We start from the raw sequence: 22,623 nt of genomic DNA, 5'->3' as shown, positions 1-22,623 counted from the left end.
CTGCCACATACCTCTTGTGTCTGAGCTGTTGAATTTCGACTCGATTTTGTCTCTGTACTGAGACTTGGCCTGTTTGATTGCCTTGCGGAGAGAATAGCTACACTGTTTGTATTCGGTCATGCTTCCGGTCACCTTGCCCTGGTTAAAAGCAGTGGTTCGCGCTTTCAGTTTCACGCGAATGCTGCCGTCAATCCACGGTTTCTGGTTTGGGAATGTTTTTATCGTTGCTGTGGGTACGACATCGTCAATGCACTTCCTAATGAACTCGCTCACCGAATCAGCATATTCGTCAATATTGTTGTTGGACGCGATGCGGAACATATTCCAATCTGCGTGATCGAAGCAGTCTTGAAGCGTGGATTCAGATTGGTCGGACCAGCGTTGAACAGACCTGAGCGCGGGAGCTTGTTGTTTGAGTTTTTGTTTGTAGGCTGGAATCAACAAAATGGAGTCGTGGTCAGCTTTTCCGAAAGGGGGGCGGGGGAGGGCCTTATAAGCGTCGCGGAAATTAGTGTAACAATGGTCTAGTGTTTTTCCAGCCCTGGTAGCACAATCGATATGCTGATAGAATTTAGGGAGTTTTGTTTTTAGATTAGCCTTGTTAAAATCCCCAGCTACGATGAATGCAGCCTCAGGGTGTGTGGTTTCCAGTTTACAAAGAGTCAGATAAAGTTCGTTCAGGGCCATCGATGTGTCTGCTTGGGGGGGAATGTATACGGCTGTGATTATGATTGACGAGAATTCCCTTGGTAGATAATGCGGTCGACATTTGATTGTGAGGAGTTCTAGATCAGGTGAACAGAACGACTTGAGTTCTTGTGTGTTGTTATGATGATCACACCACTTCTCGTTAATCATAAGGCATACCCCCCCGCCCCTCTTCTTACCGGAAAGATGTTTGTTTCTGTCGGCGCGATGCATGGAGAAACCAGCTGGCTGCACCGACTCCGTTAGCGTCCCTTGAGTTAGCCATGTTTCCGTGAAGCAGAGCACGTTGCAATCCCTGATGTCTCTCTGGAATGCTACCCGTGCTCGGATTTCATCAACCTTATTGTCAAGAGACTGGACATTGGCGAGTAGTATGCTAGGGAGTGGAGCGCGATGTGCCCGTCTCCGAAGCCTGACCACGAGACCGCCACGTTTTCCCCTTTTTCGGCGTCGCACAGGGTCGCCGGCTGGGATCAGATCCATTGTATTGTGTGGAAGGCAAGACACTGGATCCGTTTCGGGAAAGTCATATTCCTGGTAGGAACGATGATGAGTTGACGTTAATCGTATATTCAGTAGTTCCTCCCGACTGTATGTAATGAAACCTAAGATTACCCGGGGTACCGATGTAAGAAATAACACGTAAAAAAACAAAATACTGCATATTTTCCAAGGAACACGAAGCGAGGCAGCCATCTCTTTTCGGCGCCGGCGCGATGAGTCACGCTCTTTGAGAAGTCACGCTCTTTGAGAAGGAAACCTCAATTTAATGGGGGTAAACTTTAATAATAAATGCTATTTTCTCTATTCAAGTTCCTCTTCAAGTTAATTGAAACCCAAATTGCTTTCAGGTTTTCTCGGGGCCTTCATAGTTAGCAAAAACATGAATATTGTAGGTTTATTGTTTCATCTACTGAATGTGTGTTTGTGGCTATAAGTGTAGTTATGTGATCAACACGGGTTGGCTTCACATAATAATAATAAAACTATGACTATGTTAGTCCTCTGAGCTAAAGCCTAGCCTGGTTTCCCAAAACACCTCCATTACAACTTTATGCCCAGAGGACTAAGTAAGGTGACAATATTTGATGAATATGCTACACTGGTATATTCAAGATGAAGGATATCGCTTTAACATGTGAAAAACGGTTGTTCTCAAATAGCAGATCACATCATAACATTATACTGAGGATAGATGGAATTAACAGAACAGCTTTGCCTGTACAAGATATGAAGGAATGTCTTGCCTCAGCATATTAATGCAGCTATACTAGGTCGTCTGCAAATGCCAAGACACTTGGTGTGTCCTAGTGCACTACTTCACACCATTTCAAAATGCAACAAGGATTCCTGGACAACCGTGGGAGTTTGGAAAAGGTACCAACATTTTGCAACCTTACACATGAAATGGAAATGTGCTGTTGTTTGGCGCCAGATCAGGTGTTCTTCTCATCTCTGTCTGGTACAAAACACATTATTCAAAATGATATGGATGAAAGATGTGACTTTATATCCAGTAAGTTCAGAATAATATGAGCTATGGACCAATCATCTGTTAGCACAGGAGCTATGGACCAACCATCTGTTAGCACATGAGCTATGGACCAATCATCTGTTAGCACAGGAGCTATGGACCAATCATCTGTTAGTACAGGAGCTATGGACCAATCATCTGTTAGCACAGGAGCTATGGACCAATCATCTGTTAGCTCAGGAGCTATAGACCAATCATCTGTTAGTACTGGAGCTATAGACCAATCATCTGTTAGCACAGGAGCTATGGACCAATCATCTGTTAGCACAGGAGCTATGGACCAATCATCTGTTAGCACAGGAGTTATGGACCAATCATCTGTTAGCACAGGAGCTATGGACCAATCATCTGTTAGCACAGGAGCTATGGACCAATCATCTGTTAGCACAGGAGCTATGGACCAATCATCTGTTAGCACAGGAGTTATGGACCAATCATCTGTTAGCACAGGAGCTATGGACCAATCATCTGTTAGCACAGGAGCTATGGACCAATCATCTGTTAGCACAGGAGCTATGGACCAATCATCTGTTAGCACAGGAGCTATGGACCAATCATCTGTTAGCACAGGAGCTATGGACCAATCATCTGTTAGCACAAGAGCTATGAACGTTCTTTGAAATAGAGGTTAGCTCAGTGTCATCCTCAGAGCGATCAGCTCTTCAACGGGTCTGGGTCTGCTTGGCTTTGCTTGGATTTACATGGGCCGTTCACCAGAACTCTCTTTGATTTGGATTTTATATTCCATAAAACAGACACAACACAAAGCCAGACAACCAGAATGAATTTCCTCCAGCCCTGCATGCCCAGAAATGTTACACCTTATTTACTACAACATTTAGTTATATCACCTTCCTTTGATTTGTGACTTTGTTGTTGTTCAGCGGATGTGTATTGCATTGTAATGAGTGCAAATTAGGTTCTTGACTGTTGTTGTTGTCGTCGTTGTTGTTGTTGTTGAACTGAACTTTAGTATGTATTAGTATTTAATTAGGTCCCGACATTATAATTATCTACTACTACAATATATTTATATACCAACAGCCTATTATTCTATACATCTATAATAATGTTGACACTCTGTGTTCAGGATGTTAGTCCTTGTTGAAACCCCGGGGGATGTATTATATCCTAACTGGGGAATGTGTGAAGGGCTGGGTGTAAGAAACACACACACGCACGCACGCACATACACACACACACACACACACACGCACGCACGCACACACGCACGCACACACGCACACACGCACGCACGCACGCACACACACACACACACACACACACACACACACACACACACACACACACACGCAGCTCTGTGAGATAATGAATCACAAGCAAGGGGGGTCAGTAGATATGACACAACATGGATGAGCTGCTGTAGCTAGCTGCTTATAGTAGCTACCTTCATCTGAATATGCTGCATGTCCTGGAATAAAATGTTTATTTCGGCAGAGGAGAACAGCCAGAACATCCCATATGACCTCCACTCTGACCGCCATCAGACTCAGCAATGTAGATGGGATGTGTGGGAGGTTAGTTCCATCTATTACTTTCCCAAGCTAAGCTGGGTCATTCAATTCTACTCCAGGCAGAGGGGGACCTTAGGGTTAAAGTTACATACACTATATTTACAAAAGTATGTGGACACCACTTCAAATTAGTGGATTTGGCTATTTCAGCCACACCCGTTGCTGACAGGTGTAAAACAATAGAGCACACAGCCATACAATCTCCATAGATGAACATTGGCAGTAGAATGGCCTTACTGAAGATCTCAGTGACTTTTAACGTGGCACCGTCATAGGATGCCACCTTTCCAACAAGTCAGTTGGTTAAATGTCTGCCCTGCTAGATCTGCCCCGGTCAACTGTAAGTGCTGTTATTGTGAAGTGGAAACGTCTTGGAGCAACAATGGCTCAGTCGCAAAGTGGTAGGCCACAAAAGTTCACAGAACGGGACCGCTGAGTGCTGAAGTGTATGGCGTGTAAAAATCGTCTGTCCTCGGTTGCAACACTTACTACCGAGTTCTAAACTGCCTCTGGAAGCAACATCAGCACAAGAACTGTTCGTCGGAAGCTTCATGAAATGGGTTTCCATGGCCGAGCAGCCGCACACAAGCCTACGATCACCATGCGCAATGCCAAGCGTTGGCTGGAGTGGTGTAAAGCTCACCGCCATTGGACTCTGGAGCAGTGGAAACGCGTTCTCTGGAGTGATGAATCACGCTTCACTATCTGGCAGTTCGACAGACGAATCTAGGTTTGCCGGATACCAGAAGAATACTACCTGCCCGAATGCATAGTGTCAACTGTAAAGTTTGGTGGAGGAGGAGTAATGGTCTCGGGCTGTTTTTCATGGTTCGGGCTAGGCCCTTAGTTCCAGTGAAGGGAAAGTTTGGGAAGGCCCTTTCCTGTTTCAGCATGACAATGTCCCTGTGCACAAAGCGAGGTCCATGTAGAAATGGTTTGTCGAGAAGTTGTGGAAGAACTTGACTGGCCTGCACAGAGCCCTGACCTCAACCCCCTTTAGGATGAATTGGAACGCCGACTTAAAGCAGGCCTAATCCACCAACATCAATGCTCGACCTCACTAATGCTCTTGTGGCTGAATGGAAGCAAGTCCCCGCAGCAATGTTCCAACATCTAGTTGAAAGCCTTCCCAGAAGAGTGGAGGCTGTTATAGCAGCAAAGGGGGACCGACTTCATATTAATGTCCATGATTATGGAATGAGATGTTTGATGAGCATGTCCACATACTTTTGGTCATGTAGTGTATTTGTTCAAATCACCTTAAACTGAAAACATGTCAATTCACCTGTTATTGGTCCTTTACACCTGAAATCCCCCATACCTCACGTCTCATACAGTTGAATTACCCCACTTTATCTTCTGCAGACATTTTGACTTCAAAAATATATCTAAGAAAGTACAATAGGGAACTACACTTCCTCTTTTCTCTGCATTTTCTATTGTCTAGCATAAGACACTTTGATCAAAGTTGAACTTAAAGAGTTTGTTAGGAGTATAAGAGGACACTGTACAGCAGAACATCTGAGTCCCTGTTAGCTCACCTGTCTGCCTGAGCCTTAATGAGTATGCCATGTGCAACATAGAGGCTGGATCTTAATGAGTATGCCATGTGCAACATAGAGGCTGGATCTTAATGAGTATGCCATGTGCAACATAGAGGCTGGATCTTAATGAGTATGCCATGTGCAACATAGAGGCTGGATTAGAGACGGCACCAACACTGGCCCGTGAGGGGCACCTAAAGATCCCCACGGGCCTCTGAGTGGTTAGCGGTTAGCTCCTTTGAATATTTCTCAGGAAAGGAGCGTCTAGTGGGAAAACACTCCTTGCTGGATCAATATTTGCTCTTTAGGATGATGAGCTACTGGGTAAATGTCTATTTTGTAGTTGTTAAGCCTCGTTCAATCCATTTATTTTCTCCGATTAGATGAAGATGGTTAACTTTGATTATAAAACGGGTTGTTGGACTAGCAGACAGTGCTGTATTGATGTTGTATTAGCCATCAAAGAAACACCTATGTCTGCTAACAGTTCCAACATAAAATGATCACTGCACCTATGTTGCTGTCTGAATCAACTCTTGTATTTATCTCAACTAGAATATCATGGTCACGTTGCTCCCTGAGTAGACTATAGACCTCTTCCTTTTCCCTGAGTAGACTATAGACCTCTTCCTTTCCCCTGAGTAGACTATAGACCTCTTCCTTTCCCCTGAGTAGACTATAGACCTCTTCCTTTCCCCTGAGTAGACTATAGACCTCTTCCTTTCCCCTGAGTAGACTATAGACCTCTTCCTTTCCCCTGAGTAGACTATAGACCTCTTCCTTTCCCCTGAGTAGACTATAGACCTCTTCCTTTCCCCTGAGTAGACTATAGACCTCTTCCTTTCCCCTGAGTAGACTATAGACCTCTTCCTTTTCCCTGAGTAGACTATAGACCTCTTCCTTTTCCCTGAGTAGACTATAGACCTCTTCCTTTCCCCTGAGTAGACTATAGACCTCTTCCTTGTCCCTGAGTAGACTATAGACTTCTTCCTTTCCCCTGAGTAGACTATAGACCTCTTCCTTTTCCCTGAGTAGACTATAGACCTCTTCCTTTTCCCTGAGTAGACTATAGACCTCTTCCTTTCCCCTGAGTAGACTATAGACCTCTTCCTTTCCCCTGAGTAGACTATAGACCTCTTCCTTTCCCCTGAGTAGACCTCTTCCTTTTCCCTGAGTAGACTATAGACCTCTTCCTTTCCCCTGAGTAGACTATAGACCTCTTCCTTTCCCCTGAGTAGACCTCTTCCTTTCCCCTGAGTAGACTATAGACCTCTTCCTTTCCCCTGAGTAGACTATAGACCTCTTCCTTTTCCCTGAGTAGACTATAGACCTCTTCCTTTCCCCTGAGTAGACTATAGACCTCTTCCTTTCCCCTGAGTAGACTATAGACCTCTTCCTTTCCCCTGAGTAGACTATAGACCTCTTCCTTTCCCCTGAGTAGACTATAGACCTCTTCCTTTCCCCTGAGTAGACTATAGACCTCTTCCTTGTCCCTGAGTAGACTATAGACCTCTTCCTTTCCCCTGAGTAGACTATAGACCTCTTCCTTTCCCCTGAGTAGACTATAGACCTCTTCCTTTCCCCTGAGTAGACTATAGACCTCTTCCTTTCCCCTGAGTAGACTATAGACCTCTTCCTTTCCCCTGAGTAGACTATAGACCTCTTCCTTTTCCCTGAGTAGACTATAGACCTCTTCCTTTTCCAAAGCTGTCTTAAAACTTCTTCAGGCTGCAGGGGCAGTATTGAGTAGCTCTGATAAAATGTGCCCATTTCAAACGGCCTCGTACTCAATTCTTGCTCGTATAATATGCATATTATTATTACTATTGGATAGAAAACACTCTCTAGTTTCTAAAACCGTTTGAATTATTTATCTGAGTGAAACAGAACTCATTCTGCAGCCCACTTCCTGACAGGAAGTGAGATTTCTGAAATCGAGGTCTCTGTTCTAGTGCTTGCCTATAAATGGGCATGATACGTATTAGTATACATGCACGTCATACACCTTTCCCTAGATGTCAAGAGGAAGTGAGAGGAGAAATGAAGTGATTATCTTGGTGTGAGGTGGTATAAATCATCTTGGAATGACGTGTCCGCCATTTCCTGTTTTCTGAAAAGCGCGAAGTTGGACCTGGAATTGCCTTCTTGAAAGCTGTCGTTATAAGCGACTACTATCTCCGGCTTTGATTTTATTTGATACATGTCACAATATCATCGTAAAGTATGTTTTTTCAATATAGTTTTATTAGATTATTGAATTTTTTTCGGGACGTTAGGCGTGTTGCGTTGTGTCCCTTTGTTCAGGATGGAGAGCTTCGCACTACTTGGCTAGTGCGCTTGCTAATTCAAGAGGGAAAAACGACGTTCTAAACCCAAACAAAGACTGTTCTGGACAAAGGACCCCTTGTACAACATTCTGATGGAAGATCACCAAAAGTAGGACCCATTGTCACGCCCTGGCCTTAGTATTCTTTGTTTTCTTTATTATTTTAGTTAAGTCAGGGTGTGACATGGGAAGTTTGTGTGTTTTGTCTAGTTTAGGGTGTGTGTATTGTTTAGGGGGTTTTGTATAGTGTATGGGGTTGTGTTCAGGAGAGAGGTCTAGGAAAGTCTATGGTTGCCTGGTTTGGTTCTCAATCAGAGACAGCTGGTTATTGTTGTCTCTGATTGGGAGCCATATTTAAGGCAGCCATAGGCTTTAGGTGATTGTGGGTAATTGTCTATGTTGAACGTTAGTAGCTTGTGTGTGCACTTTCGTTTATAGCTTCACAGTCGTTTGTTTTGTTTTGTTAGTTTTGTTGTAAGAGTGTTTCGTTTCGTGTTACGTCTTCATCAAAATAAAAGAAAGATGTATTTCTCACACGCTGCGCCTTGGTCCACTTCTTCTCCTCACTACGACGATCGTGACACCCATTTTATGATGCTATTTCATATATCTGTCGAACTGTGCTATCGCTACCGTTTGCCTTGAATCAATGCTGTTGTGTGTTAGCTATTGTAGTAAGCTAATATAACGCTATATTGTGTTTTCGCTGTAAAACACTTAAAAAATCGGAAATATTGGCTGTATTCACAAGATCTTTGTCTTTCATTTGCTATACACCATAAATTTTTCAGAAATGTTTTATGATGAGTATTTAGGTATTTGACGTTGGTGTCTGTAATTACTCTGGCTGCGTCGATGCTATTTCTGACGGTAGCTGTGATGGTAGCAGCAATGTAAAACTGATTTATACCTCAAATATGCACATTTTTCGAACAAAACATAGATTTATTGTGTAACATGTTATAGGACTGTCATCTGATGAAGTTGTTTCTTGGTTAGTTTGGTTGGATCTTGGTTAGTTAGGTTGGCTTTGTGCATGCTACCTGTGCTGTGAAAAATGTCTGTCCTTTTTTCTATTTGGTGGTGAGCTAACATAAATATACGTGGTGTTTTCGCTGTAAAACATTTTAAAAATCGGACATGTTGGCTGGATTCACAAGATGTTTATCTTTCAAATGCTGTATTGGACTTGTTAATGTGTGAAAGTTTAATATTTAAAAATTTTTTTTTTTTTTGAATTTCGCGCCCTGCACTTGAAGTGGCTGTTGTCATATTGTGCCCGACCTCGGGCTTGCAGCCAGAAGAAGTTAATGACTGTAGTGACTCCTGTCTTTACTCTGACTGAATGTAGTAATGACGGTAGTGACTCCTGTCTTTACTCGGAGACTGTAATGATTGCATATTCCCTCTCTTTTCTCCCAGTCTGTCTTGTGTATTGACTGCGTTGCGTAATCCCTTTTCCCTAAGTCATTCTGAGTCTGAGGAAAGCATCATGACCCCTTCTCTTCTCTCTGCCTGTGTAATGGCAGTATCACAGTCATTTTCCTTCCCCCAGCCTGTCTGAGGGTCAGGCCCTGGTTGTCAGGCACACATACATACACACACACACACACACACACGCGCATGCGCACCCGCATGCGCACCCACACACACACACACACACACACACACACACACACACACACACACACACACACACACACACACACACACACACACACACACACACACACACACACACACACACACACACACACACACACACACACACAGCTAATCAAATCAAATGTTATTTGTCACATACACATGGTTAGCAGATGTTAATGCGGGTGTAGCGAAATGCTTGTGCTTCTAGTTCTGACAATGCAGTAATAACCAACGAGTAATCTAACCTAACAATTTAACAACAACTACCTTATACACACAAGTGTAAAGGAATGAAGAATATGTACATAAAAATATATGAATGAGTGATGGTACAGAATGGCATAGGCAAGATGCAGTAGATGGTATCGAGTACAGTATATACATATGAGATGAGTAATGTAGGGTATGTAAATATTATATGAAGTGGCATTGTTTAAAGTGGCTACTGATACATTTTTCATCAATTTTTACATTATTAAAGGAGTTGGAGTTGAGTCAGTATGTTGGCAGCAGCCACTAAATGTTAGTGGTGGCTGTTTAACAGTCTGATGTCCTTGAGATAGAAGCGGTTTTTCAGTCTCTCGTTCCCTGCTTTGATGCACCTGTACTGACCTAGCCTTCTGGATGATAGTGGGGTGAACAGGCAGTAGCTCGGGTGGTTGTTGTCCTTGATGATCTTTATGGCCTTCCTGTGACATCGGGTGGTGTAGGTGTCCTGGAGGGCAGGTAGTTTGCCCCCGGTGATGCGTTGTGCAGCCCTCACTACCCTCTGGAGAGCCTTGCGGTTGTGGGCGGAGCAGTTGCCGTACCAGGCGGTGATACAGCCCGACAGGATGCTCTCAATTGTGCATCTGTAAAAGTTTGTGAGTGCTTTTGGTGACAAGCCGAATTTCTTCAGCCTCCTGAGGTTGAAGAGGCGCTGCTGCGCCTTCTTCACAACGCTGTCTGTGTGGGTGGACCAATTCAGTTTGTCCGTGATGTGTACGCCGAGGAACTTAAAACGTACATCCCTCTCCACTACTGTCCCGTCGATGTGGATAGGGGGGTGCTCCCTCTGCTGTTTCCTGAAGTCCACGATCATCTCCTTTGTTTTGTTGACGTTGAGCGTGAGGTTATTTTCCTGACACCACAGCTAGGCAGGCAGCAAGCGAGAGGCTGTGTAAGGAGATGTGGATTTTCATTCGGACATTTTGTGAATGTTGCTTCTGAAACATGCCAATTTCCTTGATTTGATACGGTGCGGCTCGCCGTTGTTGGTCAGACTCGGCGGCTTATACAAAGAGAGAGTGGGATGTGTGCGTTGCCTGGGTAGAGCTGAGAGCCGAGCGGAGAGAGCAGAGTATTGTGTACATACATTATTGATTCTGCTGCGGAGGCTATGAAACTCCATTGCTGCCTTCCAAATGACACTCTTTCCCTTACATAGAGGCTCATAATTAATGCACTTTGTAGGGAATAGGGAACCATTGGGGATGCAGACCAAGTTCAGGTGTTTGAAATAAACATGTGGAAGCCTAGTGGTACCGATATTTTCTCTGTTTTATTGGCCCACCTGTATCTCACTAAGTAGAATGAAAATGGATAGAATGATATGGATCTGTTACAGAATGGATAGAATGGTATGGATCTGTTACAGAATGGATAGAATAAGTATGGATCTGTTACAGAATGGTATGGATCTGTTACAGAATGGATAGAATGGTATGGATCTGTTACAGAATGGATAGAATGGTATGGATCTGTTATAGAATGGTATGGATCTGTTACAGAATGGATAGAATGGTATGGATCTGTTTCAGAATGGATAGAATGGTATGGATCTGTTACAGAATGAATAGAATGGTATGGATCTGTTTCAGAATGGATAGATTTTGATAGATTTGATAGATCGAGAGAGACGTTACTGTAATGTCAATTTGCCTAATTCTCACGTCTTGAACACTACCTCCTGTAACGGCTCTCGTTGGTGGTACGTGCTTCTACACCTGCATTGCTTGCTGTTTGGGGTTTTAGGCTGGGTGTCTGTACAGCACTTCGAGATATTAGCTGATGTACGAAGGGCTATATAAAATAAACTTGATTGATTGATTGATTGATTGATTGATTGGTAGGAAGAGTAGACCAAAGCCCAGCGTGGAAAGTGTTCATTATTCGTTTATTCAAAAAACACTCAAACAAAATAACAAAAACGAAAACGAAGACGAAAGCGCACAGTTCTGTCAGCCTAAGACACTAAACAGAAAACAAGATCCCACAACCTAATGGTGGGAAAAGGGGCTGCCTAATATGATCCCCAATCAGAGACAACGATAGACAGAGGCAGCTGTCTATCGTTGTCTCTGATTGGGAACCACACTGGCCAAAAAACAAAGAAACAGAAGACATAGAATTTCCCACACGAGTCACACCCTGACCTAACCAAACAGTGAACAATAAGGATCTCTAAGGTCAGGGCGTGACACCTCCGGAGGCCGCACGCGACAGTTGCCACCTCTACGTGGGGCAGTGTAAACAGAATGGTCTCGTTGAGCCCAACATGCATACAGTAAAAACTCTGATTGCAGAGGAATGTTTTTGAAACAGCTGAAATGTATACACATTGTCATGATATTTCAGACTTTCTTTATTGAGTATTTACCTGAAATTGCATTAACAGCCTGTTACATGCTGTAATTGTCGCAGTGTCTTTAAGAAAACGAAGCACAACAGCACCCACCCCCCCTACCTTTGGCTGCTGTGAGCCACCGTCGTCCATGCAAGAAGCATGCAGCAAGATGCTAATCAACACCAGGGAATTATCAATGTTTTCAGTTGCAATTTTGTGTTTACCTAATATAATGACTTCCACGATATTGATAAAATTAAGCCCTGTTTGTTGTAACGCAACTTTAATACGCTGAATCTCAAATTTGACCATCTTATGGGAGGGGTATACATTCATGCCTGATATGCTAAAGTTATTATCTGGCTAGCTAGCTAGCTGTGTTATTGTCTTGCAAGCTACATTTAGCTAATTTGTGTATGTCCCAAAAAATGTAACCCTTTAATTGCTTGTAAATGCTTTTGAATTTTTGTATTATTCAGGAATGTAATATGGTTTAGTTGTATTATTCAGGAATGTATTATGGTTTGGTTACATTATTCAGGAATGTAATATGGTTTGGTTGCATTATTCAGGAATGTAATATGGTTTGGTTACATTATTCAGGAATGTAATATGGTTTAGTTGTATTATTCAGGAATGTAATATGGTTTGGTTGCATTATTCAGGAATGTAATATGGTTTGGTTACATTATTCAGGAATGTAATATGGTTTAGTTGTATTATTCAGGAATGTATTATGGTTTGGTTACATTATTCAGGAATGTAATATGGTTTGGTTACATTATTCAGGAATGTAATATGGTTTAGTTGTATTATTCAGGAATGTAATATGGTTTGGTTGCATTATTCAGGAATGTAATATGGTTTGGTTGTATTATTCAGGAATGTAATATGGTTTGGTTGCATTATTCAGGAATGTAATATGGTTTGGTTGCATTATTCAGGAATGTAATATGGTTTGGTTGTATTATTCAGGAATGTAATAGGGTTTGGTTGTATTATTCAGGAATGTAATATGGTTTGGTTGTATTATTCAGGAATGTAATATGGTTTGGTTACATTATTCAGGAATGTAATATGGTTTGGTTGTATTATTCAGGAATGTATTATGGTTTGGTTACATTATTCAGGAATGTAATATGGTTTGGTTGTATTATTCAGGAATGTAATATGGTTTGGTTGTATTATTCAGGAATGTATTATGGTTTGGTTACATTATTCAGGAATGTAATATGGTTTGGTTGCATTATTCAGGAATGTAATATGGTTTAGTTGTATTATTCAGGAATGTAATATGGTTTGGTTGTATTATTCAGGAATGTAATATGGTTTGGTTACATTATTCAGGAATGTAATATGGTTTGGTTACATTATTCAGGAATGTAATATGGTTTGGTTGCATTATTCAGGAATGTAATATGGTTTGGTTGTATTATTCAGGAATGTAATATGGTTTGGTTACATTATTCAGGAATGTAATATGGTTTGGTTACATTATTCAGGAATGTAATATGGTTTGGTTGTATTATTCAGGAATGTAATATGGTTTGGTTGCATTATTCAGGAGTGTAGCTAGTAGGCTTGGGCGATATACCGTTTATACCATATACAGGGGTATTTTGAAATACCAACGGTATGATTTTCAATGCCGTTTTGGGGGGGAGGGGTGCGGGGGAGGTTGCACATGCTACGCCACTGCTTATAACTAAGTTAAGTATAACTGTAAGACATCAAAGATGTGTTAAATAAATGATATCCAGCCCAGGTCTCCAGCTATGCATTTGGTTTGCTAACTTGCTTGCTAAGTGGCTCAATGTCAAGATCAAGCTTCTTGGTTACAGTGGAGACGTTCAACCCCCTCCTGGATCAAGATCCCTGTTGCCTTAATGGTTTTCTGAAGTAGTGCCCCTTGTGTGCGCTTTCGGTAATACCGTATACACCAGTATGGTCCAGAAATGGTCTGACGGTATAACAAACGGGATACCTAGTATGTTTCAGAGGACAATTTACTCGCATTGTTGAATAGTTCAGTTTTGCAGGCTCACTAGCTAGTGGCTACTGGAACACTGATTTTTACGGTACATTTTTAGTTCCAGAGCAAGAATGTCACATTGTCAGACAACAAAAGGTAAAGCAACGATGTCATGTAAATTGAAAAGTTTATGTACATATTTAAATTGTTTGTCAGTGTTTGTCAATGAGAATAGCCTCTAAGTTTCCATAGTTTGCTCTGTTTCATTTGAGTGTGAACATCAGAGGTACTATAACAGTTTGTCCCTTTAGGGTCTCTGTGGGCCTTGTATAGTCTCTTGCCATTATGCGTCTATACGCTTGGCCCACCTGTAATTGTAGCATATGTAAGCCATACTTACGTCTACTCGGGTCAGATTGAACTCTCGTTGGATTACATTCCATTCTACATTAGCCCTTTGTTGAAGAGGAGAAGGTAATAGCAGTGCATTTAGGTTACTCTCAAACCAACCAGTCCATTATTCCTCCCATGTAGCAGACTCCATTCACTCTCTAGTCGAAGGTTATCATTTACAGTAGCTTGAAAGACCCAGCTCCTCTCCTCAGGTCTCCCTCTCCATCATATCTCTCTCTCTCTCTCTCTCTCTCTCTCTCTCTCAAACACCTCTGTCCCTCTCTCTCACTCTCTCTCTCAAACACCTCTGCCCCTCTCTCTCTCGCTCTCTCTCTCTCTAGCTCTCTCTCTCTCAAACACCTCTGTCCCTCTCTCTCTCTCTCTCTCTCTCTCTCTCTCTCTCTCTCTCTCTCTCTCTCTCTCTCTCTCTCTCTCTCTCTCTCTCTCTCTCTCGCTCTCAATTCAATTCAATTCAATTCAAGGGGCTTTATTGGCATGGGAAACATGTGTTAACATTGCCAAAGCAAAGCTCTCTCTCTCTCTCTCTCGCTCTCAAACACCTCTCTCTCTCTCTCTCTCTCTCTCTCTCAAACACGTATCTCTCTCTCTCTCTCTCTCTCTCTCTCTCAAACACCTCTCTCTCTCTCTCTCTCAAACACCTCTCTCTCTCTCTCTCAAACACCTCTCCCTCTCTCTCTCAAACACCTCTCCCTCTCTCTCTCAAACACCTCTCTCTCTAGGGGATGTAGGGAGTGGGAGGAGAAGAGTACATTTGGCTCTGTGCTCGGGTCTTTTACTGCGTTGCAGAGATGTGCCCGTTGTACTAGGAGGAGAGCAGAACAGAACAACGGGTCCTCCAGTGCAGTAAAGTGTGTCTGGACATGTGCCTGTTCAAAAAGAAAAAAAGTAATGGTTAGTAGTCAGTGGTTAGTAGTCAGTGGTCAGTGGTTAGTAGTCAGTGGTTAGTGGTTAGTAGTCAGTGGTTAGTGGTTAGTAGTCAGTGGTTAGTAGTCAGTGGTTAGTAGTCAGTGGTTAGTAGTCAGTAGTCAGTGGTTAGTAGTCAGTAGTCAGTGGTTAGTAGTCAGTGATCAGTGGTTAGTAGTCAGTGATCAGTGGTTAGTAGTCAGTGGTTAGTGGTTAGTAGTCAGTGGTTAGTAGTCAGTGGTTAGTGGTCATTGGTTAGTAGTCAGTGGTCATTGGTTAGTAGTCAGTGGTTAGTGGTTAGTAGTCAGTGGTTAGTAGTCAGTAGTCAGTGGTTAGTAGTCAGTGGTTAGTGGTTAGTAGTCAGTGGTCAGTGGTTAGTAGTCAGTGGTCAGTGGTTAGTAGTCAGTGGTTAGTAGTCACTGGTCAGTGGTTAGTAGTCAGTAGTCAGTGGTTAGTAGTCAGTAGTCAGTGGTCAGTTTTTAGTAGTCAGTGGTTAGTGGTTAGTAGTCAGTGGTTAGTAGTCAGTGGTCAGTGGTTAGTAGTCAGTGGTCAGTGGTTAGTAGTCAGTGGTTAGTAGTCAGTAGTCAGTGGTTAGTAGTCAGTAGTCAGTGGTTAGTAGTCAGTAGTCAGTGGTTAGTAGCCAGTGGTCAGTGGTCAGTAGTCAGTGGTTAGTGGTTAGTAGTCAGTTGTCAGTGGTTAGTAGTCAGTGGTTAGTAGTCTGTGGTTAGTAGTCAGTGGTTAGTAGTCAGTGGTTAGTAGTCAGTGGTTAGTGGTTAGTGGTCAGTGGTTAGTAGTCAGTGGTCAGTAGTTAGTAGTCAGTTGTTAGTAGTCAGTGGTCAGCGGGTTAGTAGTCAGTGGTCAGCGGGTTAGTAGTCAGTGGTTAGTAGTCAGTGGTTAGTGGTTAGTAGTCAGTGGTTAGTAGTCAGTGGTCAGTGGTTAGTAGTCAGTGGTTAGTAGTCAGTAGTCAGTGGTTAGTAGTCACTGGTTAGTAGTCAGTGGTTAGTAGTTAGTGGTCAGTGGTTAGTAGTCAGTGAACAGTGGTTACTAGTCAGTGGTCAGTGGTTAGTAGTCAGTGGTCAGTGGTTAGTAGTCAGTAGTTAGTAGTCAGTGGTTAGTAGTCAGTGGTTACTGGTCAGTGGTCTGTGGTTAGTACTCAGTGGTTAGTGGTCAGTGGTTAGTGGTCAGTGGTTAGTAGTCAGTAGTCAGTGGTCAGTGGTTAATGGTCAGTGGTTAGTAGTCAGTGGTTACTGGTCAGTGGTCTGTGGTTAGTACTCAGTGGTCAGTTGTTAGTGGTCAGTGGTTAGTAGTCAGTGGTCAGTAGTCAGTAGTCAGTAGTGAGTGGTCAGTAGTCAGTAGTCAGTAGTCGGTAGTAGGTGGTCGGTGGTCGGTGGGCAGTAGTCGGTGGGCAGTAGTCGGTGGGCAGTAGTCGTGGGCAGTAGTCGGTGGGCAGTAGTCGGTGGGCAGTTGTCGGTGGTCAATGGTCGGTGGTCAATGGTCGGTAGTCGGTAGTCGGTGGTCAATGGTCGGTGGTGAATGGTCGGTAGTCGGTAGTCGGTAGTCAATGGTCGGTAGTCGGTAGTCAATGGTCGGTAGTCGGTGGGTCATTTAGGAATAGTGATGCATGGGGTGAGGAAAAGTGGGTGAGGAAGGGGGAAAGAAGGGAGGGAGTGAGTGAGTTGGGGGAGGAGGGAAATGTGGAGAGAGGACTGTTTCAGGGGGTGAGGAGGATGAGGAGGGCGTTCAACAGGGTAAGGAGAATGGAGGTGAGGATGGGGGCAAGAGGGGAAGGGGTGAGGATGGAAAAAGGAGAGAGGTAGGGTGTTTAACAGGGGGAGGAGAGAGGTAGGGTGTTGTCATGACGTGGCCCTTTCTGGGTATAGATCGTGGCTTCCCCCTCTCTCTCACTCTCTCTTACACCCAGGTTCTGTTATCTCAGGTGGTAAATCCCTGGCGGAGACTCTCTCCCCCGTCAGGGCCATGCCGTATGGAGAGGGAGTTGCACAGTAGAACAAAGGAACTTCTACTACATCACAGAATTTGAGAACTGAACAATATCCATGTTTTGGAGAATGTGTAAACGGTCGGTGGAGTAGCCAGCTACGACCCGGTCCGTTTTGTTTCATGTTTGTGACCTCATGAAAGACAATACAGGGACATTACCATAATCCTGTTTATACAGGTGCCTCCGTTATGAGGTTTGCATCTAATTATTGTATCAAATGAATGAGTAAAGATGAAACTATTTGTGAAATGATGTAATTTGATGTTAAACCTTTAATGTGAGAGAATTGTATTCCCTTTAAAGTTTAACTAAGTCATTGGCCCTGTGAGCACAGACATCAGGTGTCATAGAACCACCTTTTCTACTGAGACGAATAAAACCCCCTCCTGAGGAAATCCTCTTCAGACCACGTGTACCTCGGTGTAAGCTGAGGTGGCACAGGTTTGAGTACCAAAACGAAGCAAATCCACAGAGTGAGCTGTGATTGCGAATAGTTATTGAATCAATCCACCACATCCACCTGTCGCCCTTCCGTATCTGCGGTGGAAGTTGGCAGAGCTAGAGCGGTGTTTGTCAGACCATGAGACATCCCGAAAATCGCTCTTCTCAAGGAAATGTCTGTAGCTTGTGAATGGGTTGGGCTGCAAGCTTCCAGTCTATGGAAAGATGAGACTCTCACTACATTAAATTTTTTTATTTAATATTTTAGTCATTTAGCAGACGCTCTTATCCAGAGCGACTTACAGTAGAGTGCATACATTTTATTACATTTTTACATACTGAGACAAGGATATCCCTACCGGCCAAACCCTCCCTACCGGCCAAACCCTCCCTAACCCGGACGACGCTATGCCAATTGTGCGTCGCCCCATGGATCTCCCGGTTGCGGCCGGCTGCGAGAGAGCCTGGGCGCGAACCCAGCCCAGCCTGGGCGCGAACCCAGAGACTCTGGTGGCGCTGGTGGTGCAGCTAGCACTGCGATGCAGTGCCCTAGACCACTGCGCCACCCGGCCACTCACTACGGTGCTCTCCGTTTTGCTCTACAAGCTTCCAGTCTATGGAAAGATGAGACTCTCACTAACACTACGGTGCTCTCCGTTTTGCTCTACAAGCTTCCAGTCTATGGAAAGATGAGACTCTCACTAACACTACGGTGCTCTCCGTTTGCTCTACAAGCCCCACGCGACTTGTCTGAAGTCGAGGAGAGCAGAACAGGGCTGGGAGCGTGAGGGAGCGTGAGGGAGAGATCAGAGGAGAGCAGAAGAGGGCGGGGAGCGTGAGGGAGCGTGAGGGAGAGATCAGAGGAGAGCAGAACAGGGCGGGGAGCGTGAGGGAGCGTGAGGGAGAGATCAGAGGAGAGCAGAAGAGGGCGGGGAGCGTGAGGGAGCGTGAGGGAGAGATCAGAGGAGAGCAGAACAGGGCGGGGAGCGTGAGGGAGCGTGAGGGAGAGCTCAGAGGAGAGCAGAACAGGGCAGGGAGCGTGAGGGAGCGTGAGGGAAGGATCAGAGGAGAGCAGAACAGGGCGGGGAGCGTGAGGGAGCGTGAGGGAGAGCTCAGAGGAGAGCAGAACAGGGCGGGGAGCGTGAGGGATCGTGAGGGAGAACGCAGAGGAGAGCAGAACAGGGCGGGGAGCGTGAGGGAGCGTGGGGGAGCGTGAGGGAGCGTGAGGGAGAACGCAGAGGAGAGCAGAACAGGGCGGGGAGCGTGAGGGAGAGTGAGGGAGAGCTCAGAGGAGAGCAGAACAGGGCGGGGAGCGTGAGGGAGAGTGAGGGACAGCTCAGAGGAGAGCAGCACAGGGCGGGGAGCGTGAGGGAGCGTGAGGGACAGCTCAGAGGAGAGCAGAACAGGGCGGGGAGCGTGAGGGAGAGTGAGGGAGAACGCAGAGGAGAGCAGAACAGGGCGGGGAGCGTGATGGAGCGTGAGGGAGAGCTCAAAGGAGAGCAGAACAGGGCGGGGAGCGTGAGGGAGAGTGAGGGACAGCTCAGAGGTGAGCAGCACAGGGCGGGGAGCGTGAGGGAGCGTGAGGGAGAGTGAGGGACAGCTCAGAGGAGAGCAGAACAGGGCGGGGAGCGTGAGGGAGAGTGAGGGAGAACGCAGAGGAGAGCAGAACAGGCCGGGGAGCATGAGGGAGCGTGAGGGACAGCTCAGAGGAGAGCAGCACAGAGCGGGGAGCGTGAGGGAGCGTGAGGGAGCGTGAGGGAGCGTGAGGGACAGCTCAGAGTAGAGCAGAACAGGGCGGGGAGCGTGAGGGAGCGTGAGGGAGAACGCAGAGGAGAGCAGAACAGGCCGGGGAGCGTGAGGGAGAGTGAGGGAGAGTGAGGGACAGCTCAGAGGAGAGCAGCACAGGGCGGGGAGCGTGAGGGAGCGTGAGGGAGCGTGAGGGAGTGTGAGGGACAGCTAAGAGGAGAGCAGCACAGGGCGGGGAGCGTGAGGGAGAGTGAGGGAGTGTGAGGGACAGCTCAGAGGAGAACAGCACAGGGCGGGGAGCGTGAGGGAGAGTGAGGCAGCGTGAGGGACAGCTCAGAGGAGAGCAGCACAGGGCGGGGAGCGTGAGGGAGCGTGAGGGAGCGTGAGGGACAGCTCAGAGGACAGCAGCACAGGGCGGGGAGCGTGAGGGAGCGTGAGGGAGAGTGAGGGACAGCTCAGAGGAGAGCAGCACAGGGCGGGGAGCACCACTGCATCACTGTTAACACTGAAAGCCTGATGAACGACAGGTTGTACTGTAAGCGAGTCTCTATGAACACAACCCGTGTCCTCTCTGTCCTTATTTCATGTCCTCTCTGTGTCCTTATTTCAGATTCAGCTGTTGATGCTCGACGTTTAGTACAGTGCAACAACGTGCTGCGTACGTGTCGATACTCTAACTGGTAAGACATCCATATTATCTTAATCAACAGATGTGTGTGTGTGTGTGTGTGTGTGTGTGTGTGTGTGTGTGTGTGTGTGTGTGTGTGTGTGTGTGTGTGTGTGTGTGTGTGTGTGTGTGTGTGTGTGTGTGTGTGTGTGTGTGTGTGTGTGTGTGTGTGTGGCTGCTTCATTCATGGTGTCATACTCTCCATGAAGAGATGAGACTGTATTCATGGTAGGTGGTGAGAGGAGAGTCTCCGTGAAGAGATGAGACTGTATTAATGGTAGGTGGTGAGAGGAGAGTCTCTGTGAAGAGATGAGACTGTATTCATGGTAGGTGGTGAGAGGAGAGTCTCTGTGAAGAGATGAGACTGTATTCATGGTAGGTGGTGAGAGGAGAGTCTCCATGAAGAGATGAGACTGTATTAATGGTAGGTGGTGAGAGGAGAGTCTCTGTGAAGAGATGAGACTGTATTCATGGTAGGTGGTGAGAGGAGAGTCTCTGTGAAGAGATGAGACTGTATTCATGGTAGGTGGTGAGAGGAGAGTCTCTGTGAAGAGATGAGACTGTATTAATGGTAGGTGGTGAGAGGAGAGTCTCTGTGAAGAGATGAGACTGTATTCATGGTAGGTGGTGAGAGGAGAGTCTCTGTGAAGAGATGAGACTGTATTCATGGTAGGTGGTGAGAGGAGAGTCTCTGTGAAGAGATGAGACTGTATTCATGGTAGGTGGTGAGAGGAGAGTCTCCATGAAGAGATGAGACTGTATTAATGGTAGGTGGTGAGAGGAGAGTCTCTGTGAAGAGATGAGACTGTATTAATGGTAGGTAGTGAGAGGAGAGTCTCCATGAAGAGATGAGACTGTATTAATGGTAGGTGGTGAGAGGAGAGTCTCTGTGAAGAGATGAGACTGTATTAATGGTAGGTGATGAGAGGAGAGTCTCCGTGAAGAGATGAGACTGTATTCATGGTAGGTAGTGAGAAGAGAGTCTCTGTGAAGAGATGAGACTGTATTAATGGTAGGTGGTGAGAGGAGAGTCTCCATGAAGAGATGAGACTGTATTCATGGTAGGTGGTGAGAGGAGAGTCTCTGTGAAGAGATGAGACTGTATTCATGGTAGCTAGTGAGAGGAGAGTCTCTGTGAAGAGATGAGACTGTATTCATGGTAGGTGGTGAGAGGAGAGTCTCTGTGAAGAGATGAGACTGTATTCATGGTAGGTGGTGAGAGGAGAGTCTCTGTGAAGAGATGAGACTGTATTCATGGTAGGTGGTGAGAGGAGAGTCTCTGTGAAGAGATGAGACTGTATTCATGGTAGGTGGTGAGAGGAGAGTCTCTGTGAAGAGATGAGACTGTATTCATGGTAGGTGGTGAGAGGAGAGTCTCTGTGAAGAGATGAGACTGTATTAATGGTAGGTGGTGAGAGGAGAGTCTCCATGAAGAGATGAGACTGTATTCATGGTAGGTGGTGAGAGGAGAGTCTCCATGAAGAGATGAGACTGTATTAATGGTAGGTGGTGAGAGGAGAGTCTCTGTGAAGAGATGAGACTGTATTCATGGTAGGTGGTGAGAGGAGAGTCTCCATGAAGAGATGAGACTGTATTAATGGTAGGTGGTGAGAGGAGAGTCTCTGTGAAGAGATGAGACTGTATTAATGGTAGGTAGTGAGAGGAGAGTCTCCATGAAGAGATGAGACTGTATTAATGGTAGGTGGTGAGAGGAGAGTCTCTGTGAAGAGATGAGACTGTATTAATGGTAGGTGATGAGAGGAGAGTCTCCGTGAAGAGATGAGACTGTATTCATGGTAGGTAGTGAGAAGAGAGTCTCTGTGAAGAGATGAGACTGTATTAATGGTAGGTGGTGAGAGGAGAGTCTCCATGAAGAGATGAGACTGTATTCATGGTAGGTGGTGAGAGGAGAGTCTCTGTGAAGAGATGAGACTGTATTCATGGTAGGTGGTGAGAGGAGAGTCTCTGTGAAGAGATGAGACTGTATTCATGGTAGGTGGTGAGAGGAGAGTCTCTGTGAAGAGATGAGACTGTATTCATGGTAGGTGGTGAGAGGAGAGTCTCTGTGAAGAGATGAGACTGTATTCATGGTAGGTGGTGAGAGGAGAGTCTCTGTGAAGAGATGAGACTGTATTCATGGTAGGTGGTGAGAGGAGAGTCTCTGTGAAGGGATGAGACTGTATTCATGGTAGGTAGTGAGAGGAGAGTCTCCGTGAAGAGATGAGACTGTATTCATGGTAGGTGGTGAGAGGAGAGTCTCTGTGAAGAGATGAGACTGTATTCATGGTAAGTGGTGAGAAGAGAGTCTCTGTGAAGAGATGAGACTGTATTCATGGTAAGTGGTGAGAGGAGAGTCTCTGTGAAGGGATGAGACTGTATTCATGGTAGGTAGTGAGAGGAGAGTCTCTGTGAAGAGATGAGACTGTATTCATGGTAGGTGGTGAGAGGAGAGTCTCTGTGAAGAGATGAGACTGTATTCATGGTAAGTGGTGAGAGGAGAGTCTCTGTGAAGAGATGAGACTGTATTCATGGTAGGTGGTGAGAGGAGAGTCTCTGTGAAGAGATGAGACTGTATTCAT

The 22,623-nt window shown here is 45.3% G+C and overlaps 1 protein-coding gene across 4 annotated transcripts in view; it reads left to right on the top strand.

The window, feature by feature from the left end:
• Window positions 1–22,623, top strand: part of LOC139574753 (neuroligin-3-like) — a 451,466-nt gene that overhangs the window by 80,999 nt on the left and 347,844 nt on the right. For 3 of the 4 annotated variants that reach the window (XM_071399618.1, XM_071399617.1, XM_071399621.1), the window contains exon 2: window positions 19,988–20,057. The exons of the other annotated variant lie outside the window; for it this stretch is intronic. The gene's annotated coding sequence lies outside the window, so the exon portion shown is untranslated. The remainder of the gene's footprint in view (window positions 1–19,987; window positions 20,058–22,623) is intronic. 4 annotated transcript variants of the gene reach the window in all.

The sequence above is a fragment of the Salvelinus alpinus genome, chromosome 4 (assembly GCF_045679555.1).
Source record: "Salvelinus alpinus chromosome 4, SLU_Salpinus.1, whole genome shotgun sequence".
Classification (NCBI taxonomy): Eukaryota; Metazoa; Chordata; class Actinopteri; order Salmoniformes; family Salmonidae; genus Salvelinus; species Salvelinus alpinus.
This window is presented reverse-complemented; position numbering and strand designations above follow the sequence as displayed.